The sequence below is a fragment of the Quercus suber genome, unplaced genomic scaffold (assembly GCF_002906115.3).
Source record: "Quercus suber isolate HL8 unplaced genomic scaffold, Cork oak 2.0 scaffold_332, whole genome shotgun sequence".
NCBI lineage: Eukaryota > Viridiplantae > Streptophyta > Magnoliopsida > Fagales > Fagaceae > Quercus > Quercus suber.
The window spans coordinates 147,819-155,076 of record NW_027069785.1 but is presented as its reverse complement, the minus strand read 5'-3'; the positions used below and the strand labels follow the sequence as shown (position 1 = coordinate 155,076).

The window sequence follows — 7,258 nt, the reverse complement described above, 5'->3', positions numbered from 1 at the left end:
CTGCTATTCAGTCTGTAAATAGCTCCTTTACTTTCAATAATGTTGATGATTGTTGTTCTTCATGTACATTTTGTATAAGTGCAAAGATGCACAGATTGCCTTTGAGCAAACATGAAATTTCATCAACTTCAATGCTTTAAATTGTTCATATTGATGTATGGGGCCCTGCTCCTCTTACTTCTTTGTTTGGTTATAATTTCTATGTTGTTTTCATTGATGATTACACAAGGTTCACATGGTTTTTCCTTCTTAAACAGAAAAGTGAATTGTTTGCTGTGTTTAAACATTTTAAGAATCTTGTGGAAAACCAATATTCTACTAAGATAAAAGTCCTTAAATCTGATAATGGTGGTGAGTATCTCAGTTCTCAGTTTCAATCCTTCTGTTCTAATCATGGTATTCTTCCCCAAACATCTTGTCCCCATGTTCCTCAACAAAATGGCATTTTTGAGAGGAAACATAGGCATTTGGTAGAAACTGGTCTACCTCTCTTATACAAATCTCATTTGCCTTTAAATTTTTGGTCCTATGCTTTCTCCACTGCTTCTTTTCTCATTAATAGACTTCCTTCCTCAGTTTTGGGTTTTAAATCCCCTTGGGAATTGGTTAATTCTATGTCTCCATCTGTTTCTGCCCTAAGAACTTTGGGCTGTGCTTGTTATCCATACTTAAGACCATACAATAAGCACAAACTTCAACCTCAGTCCACTGAGTGTATCTTTCTAGGGTATCCTCCTCTCTCCAAAGGGTACTTGTGCTTAGATCCTGCTACTAATAAAGTTTATGTTACCTGTTATGCCCTGTTTAATGAAAACCGTTTTTCCTTTGCTGGTAATCCTCATCTTACAAACTCTCACACTCCCTTTTCCATGTCTCATGATTTCTTGAATTGGTTGTCTGCTACTTCTTCAAGTCCTGCCTCCTCTACAGATAATGTTTCTTCTGATATCTCTTCACCTAGTTCTTCTGCTCATGATGATTTTCTTCCTTTGAGTCTCTTATCTTCTTCTATTTCATGTGTCCCTGATCCTCCTTCTATTTCCCCTATTTCCACTTCTGAGTCATTTTCTTGTGTCCCCTCTACTTCACCCTCACCTGATCTTCTATCTTGTCCTACTAATTCTCATCCTATGGTAACAAGATCAAAGGTTGGTATTCACAAGCCTAAAGTTTTGAGAGTTCTTACTGACTACACTTACCAAGAACCTCCTTCTTATGTTGTTGCTGCTAAATACCCTCAATGGGTGGCTGCTATGGACTCAGAGTTTACCTCTCTTCAAAAGCAACAAACCTGGTCTCTTGTTCCAGCTCCTTTGGATAAAAATATTGTTACTTGCAAGTGGGTTTTCAAGCTTAAAAGGCATAGTGATGAGACTATAGCTAGGTACAAGGCTCGGTTAGTGGCTAGAGGTTATCTTCAGCAGTATGGATTGGACTATGATGAGACCTTTAGTCCTGTAGTGAAACCTGCCACTGTTAGCTTGCTTCTTGCTTTGGTAGTGCACTGCGGTTGGGAGCTTAAACAGTTAGATGTGAGTAATGCCTTCCTTCATGGTATCCTCAAGGAAGAGGTCTACATGGCACAGCCTCAGGGCTATGTTGATTCAAATTTTCCCAACCATGTTTGCCTTTTGCATAAGGCTCTTTATGGTTTGAAATAGGCACCTTAGGCCTAGTTTGAGAGGTTCACATCTCAGCTGCTTCACATTGGATTTATTGCCTCTGGTGCTGATGGTAATCTCTTTATCTACAAGCATGATAGTCATTTGGTGTTTCTTTTGCTCTATGTAGATGAAATTATTGTTACTGGCAATCATCCTTCATTCACTGCCTCTCTTCTTCATCAGCTTAGTTCTGAGTTTGATCTTAAGGATTTGGGTAAGCTGCATTATTTTTTAGGCTTGCAAATTGAGTATACTTCCTCTGGTTTGTTTGTTCATCAATCCAAATACACTTTGGACCTTCTTAACAAGTTTCATATGGCTGATTGTAAGCCCTGCAACACTCCTTGTGCTGCCAATGCTCATTTATGGCCTGCTGACAGTCCTTTGCTATCTAATCCTACTCACTATAGAAGTCTGGTTGGAACGCTCCAATACCTCACTTTAACTAGGCCAGATCTGTCCTTTGCAGTTCAGCAAGCTTGTCAATTCATGAGTTCTCGCATTGATAATCATCTCCAAGCTGCCAAGCGTATTTTACAGTACCTGAGAGGGTCTATTCATCAAGGCCTTGCTTTTACTCCAAGTCCTTTGTCTCTGTCAGCTTATAGTGATGCTGACTGGGCTGGAGACCCAGTGGAACAGAAGTCTGTCTCTGGTATTCTTGTCTTCTTTGGTAATTCCCCCATTACTTGGTCAGCTAAGAAGCAGGCCACAGTTTCCAAATCTTCTACTGAGGCTGAGTACAGGGCTCTAGCCTCTACTGTTGCTGAGTTGTGTTAGGTTCATATGCTTCTTAAAGATCTTGGTGTGTTCCTAAGTGCTCCTTCCATTCTCTGGTGTGATAATATCTCCGCTCTTGCCCTGGCTTCCAACCCGGTCTTTCATGCTAGAACGAAGCATATCGAGGTGGACTACCACTTCGTTAGGGAGAAAGTTCTCAAGCGTGATCTTCTTCTTCAGTTTGTTGCTTCACATGATCAGCTTGCTAATATTCTCACTAAAGGGCTACCTTCTCCTCAATTTTTGTGGCTTCTTTCCAAACTCATGTGGCGATTCCCCATGTGTTTGAGGGGGGATGATAAGCCAGACGAGTATGATGCTCAAGACTTGCAGCAGGAACATGCCAGTACTCAGGAATTGCAGCTCCAAACGATGTCATCTGCCTCAACCTGTTCTAAGACTACAGTTAAAGGCAAAACTCACCGTTTCATTTAAGGCTTTGTAAGACAACATCATTTTCCTTTAGAGTAGTGAGATGACACGTGTAATAGGAAGTATTAGTCCTAATGAAAGTTTGTTATAACAAACTCTTGCTCTGATGACATCTATATAAACCATCTCACTGTAATCAGTTTTAATAAGATTGGATTTAGTTACAGAAATTTCTAGATATTTTGGAATCTCTCTTTTCTTCGTTTCTCTCTTTTCTTCATAAACAACATGCCATAGACGTACAAAAAGAAATTTTGCACGTTTATGTTTCTTGAAGGATGCTTTTTAATTATAGCCTGTAGAAATCATAAGCAAGATAATTAATAGAACAATTATCTAGATCACTCTAATGAGAGTTTCACTTTTTTAACTCAATGTATCACTAAAAAACTTCAATCAGTCCTACAAAATCTGTCAATTAACAAAATTCAACCTAATCATTGATCAAGTTATGTTGGGTTAGGATTCAAATGGTAAATGACTAAATGACAGACATGAATTGTAGTTCTGAAGAACTAGAGTGCAAACTTTGTACTTAAAAAACTCACCTCAGTGTACACTCCAGCCAAACCACTTAGAAGTGCCATGACCTGCAAAGAAATCACCCCCATTATGATAACAAGAACATTAAACTATAAAATGTTTTTTTTTCAATTTTTTATTTTTTCTTCATTGTTGTGTTAAGAGTGTCTAAAATTTTGGTTAACTCACAATGGCCATCACCCAACCTTGAACAGGATTTTGAAAAACATCTAAACTGCAAAAAAATAATGTCATTTTCTAAGGCACAAACAATAAGTTGAAAAGTAGAAAAAATTTGAATTTTAAGAAAAGATTATACAAACAATGTAATTGTGTGAGTAAAACCCTACCTCGGCTTTATCTGAGATATGCTGCACCCAACACATTGTAAAATTAAAGCCGCCCATTGAATATTGCTGAACCTGAAAGAATACATAATTGGAGCTGGTTTGGCAGTCGTAACTGGTTTGGCTGAACCTGAAAAAATTTTGCAGTCATAACTGGTTTGGCTAAAATTCTTAGTTTGTTTAAATTAGTTTTTTTCCTTAATCTTTCACTTTCCATCCTCAGACATGTAGCCCAAGAGTAGCTGAATTAGTACATATGAAATGAAAAATATCCAATGTAAATGATTATAAGGACTTACTCCTTCTTAAGTAAAAAATTCTATACAAAACGCCAGTACTGATAACGTTCAGATTCTTCAGTATTTGATAACCCTGGGTATCCACATGCTCAAGGATGTAGTACTGCAGCATAAAAGCTAAGAATATGCATTAATCAAATTTCAACAAGCAAGAATACCAATGGCATTGTGACGACTAAAAATAAAAGGCGTAAAACTCATTTTCATCTCTACATTTTCACACAATTCTCACTTTGGTCCATAACTTTTTTTTTCACCGTTTTTAGTCCTTATCCAGAAAAACGCTTCTCATTTCCATCCCCGCCGTTACATCAGAGACGAAACTTGCACAACTGGCAAACGGCTTAAGTTAAGAACATTAAAAGAATGCCACATAAATCACGTGGCTTTCCATGTCAGCATTTAAATTAAAAAAAAAAAATTATCAACAAAAATAAAAAACCAAAAATTACATTAATTGAAAGTGTTTTGAACAAAAACACAAACTCAAATCTAAAAACATAAAATTTAAATTTAAAAATCACAAACCCAGAAACACAAACACAAACCCAGCAACATATATTCCTTGTCAACCAAACTCAAAAACAACAAACACAAACCCAAACCTAAACATCAGTAAGAAATGGGTACAAGGAGTTGACTATAATGGATTTCTTCAAATCCGTCTTCTCCGAAGACACGGACCAACCCCAAAATGACAGCAATCCCGAACTGAACCTGGACCCAAATCCATACCCAGATCCGGACTCGGACTCCACCGCGATTTGGAGTTTCGACAGATTGATCAAAACAATTGCGTCGAAATCGGAGTCAGTGATCTAGACCTATCAGCGCGATGTAGAGAATTCAGGTCTGGGTTGAAGAAAGAAACATCTGTGATCTGAGAAGTCGCGTCGTGCACCGTCATGGATTTCCTGGCTTCGCTCAACGCCGGCGCTTCCATCCCTCAGGAATTGCTCGAGTTGGTCGGTCAAGCCATCGACGATATTGGCTCCTCCGTATGGAAATCGACGGCGGAGATCGTCACTCACGGCGCGGACAAGCTCTTCGTAGTCGTCGCCGCCGGCTCTGATTCCGATTCTGATTCCAATAACGGTAGGTGATTGAGTAGTAGTAGTCAAGTTTGAATTTGGGTTTGTGTTTGGACTTGGGTTTTTTGGGTTTTCTAAAGATGGATTGCTGGGTTTGTGTTTATATTCTTACTGATGTTTGGGTTTGTGTTTCTTGTTTTTGTGTTTGGTTGACAAGAAAAATCAGTTGCTGGGTTTGTGTTTGTTGCTTTTGTGTTTGGTTGACCAAGAAGATCTGTTGCTAGGTTTGTGTTTGTGTTTCTGGGTTTGTGATTTTTGGATTTTAATTTTGTATTCTTAAATCTAGGTTTGTGTCTATTTCAAGACACACTTAGATCTCAATTAATATAATTTTTTGTTTTTATTTATGTTTTTAACTTTTTTTTTTTAATTTAAATGCTGATGTGGAAAGCCACGTGGTTTATGTGGCATTATTTTAATGTTCTGAACTTAAGCCGTTTGCCAACTATGCAAGTTCCGTCTCTGATGTAACGGCAAGGATGAAAATGAGAAGCATTTTCCAGGATAGGGACTAAAAACACTGAAAAAAAAAGTTAAGGACCAAAATGTGAGAATCGTGTAAAAATGTAGGGACGAAAATAGGTTTTACATTAAAATAAAAACATGATAACCACAACTAACCTGGACCAAATTTTTGACTAGGTAAAGTAACGCAGGAATGGGTTACAATAACTTCATCCAATGTTGTACTTAACCTAGTTCAAAGGCAGAACAAGAAACAATAATAAATAGATATGATTGGAATAAAGAATGTGACCTTAAAATAAAAACATAGTTAAATAACTGGGATGAAACAAAAATGTGCATTTTGTCTTTAGATATGGTGAAATCATTTTGTGTAATATGCCCTCCTCTCATGGAGAAAATCTTGTATATGCTCGGCATATACAACCTATGTGAGACTGACATGTGGGCCCCACATCAGTCTCACATAGGTCTTATACAGCTGGGCATATAAGGTACTTTCTAGGTGTCAGAGTGAGCTCTACACGTGGGTCCTACAGATGGGACCCACCATTATGTGAAGCACATCAAGTGTACAGAATCATTTCTCCGGAATATGATAATTCATAATTCCAACTTATTTTTTGCTAAATGATAATTCCAACTTCATGAGAGCATTAAATCACAAGTTTTATGAAAACTTAGAATAAAAACAAACAAGGAATACCTGTTATCTTCAGTAACACCTTCACTTCTCCATATTCTTGCCAACGCTAAAAGTGATAACCCACATTTCAAAGTCTCCACCTAATTCAATAAAAGAGGAAATAAATCAATACCCATCTTTTGATTACCTTAAAAAATGACATATATCTAAGATTTGAACCCGAGACCTACCAAACTGAATGTTAAACATAAATTACACCTTGAAACATTAATTGAATATATATACTTTTTAAAAATTATAATTATGCTTACCATAAAATTTGAAGTGGTAATACTATAATGTACTTGCCATTTCTCTTAGACCACGCAATAACTATGCTTTGCGAACTCATAAGAAGGGCCAATGCAACTATCAAAATGATCCTATAACAAAACAAAACAAAATTTATATAATTTACTTAATAATCTCTCTGAATTACAACATGGGTTTTGCTTAGAATTACAACATGAGCTTCCATTTGGACCAGTCAATGGTGGTACCTCCCAAAGTGGGCACATTATTAGTCACTGAAAGAGCATTCCGGCCATTGCCATTTTCATCATTTTCCCAGAAACGAAAACAAACAAAATAAATAAATTGATGGGGGTATATGGAATATATATGAGTGAAGAGGAAAAGGAACCTGATCATTGACATTGAGTTTTATGTATTCCATATCTTCAGGATATCTCTCTCTCTCTCTGTCTCAGATCTGATGTGTTAAGCTTTTGTACGGGAGCAAAGGCGCGTTCTAACTCAATTTGCTCATTGCCTTTCAATTGTGTTGACATGCGTTAAAATTCACCCCATGCCCGCTCTCAAATTTTTTAACCCGACCCAAAAATGGGTTGACTCATAATCTAACACGACCCATTTTTAAAAAAAATAAATTAAAATATTATTGGTTTAATGGTTTGTTGTAAATTTTACGTGCACAAATCAAACACAATTGACAATATGTAATAAGTATTAT

The 7,258-nt window shown here is 37.0% G+C and overlaps 1 pseudogene; it reads right to left on the bottom strand.

The window, feature by feature from the left end:
* Positions 1 to 3,049: 3,049 nt before the first annotated feature.
* Positions 3,050 to 6,961, bottom strand: LOC112025074 (CMP-sialic acid transporter 2-like; annotated as a pseudogene).
* Positions 6,962 to 7,258: the final 297 nt, after the last annotated feature.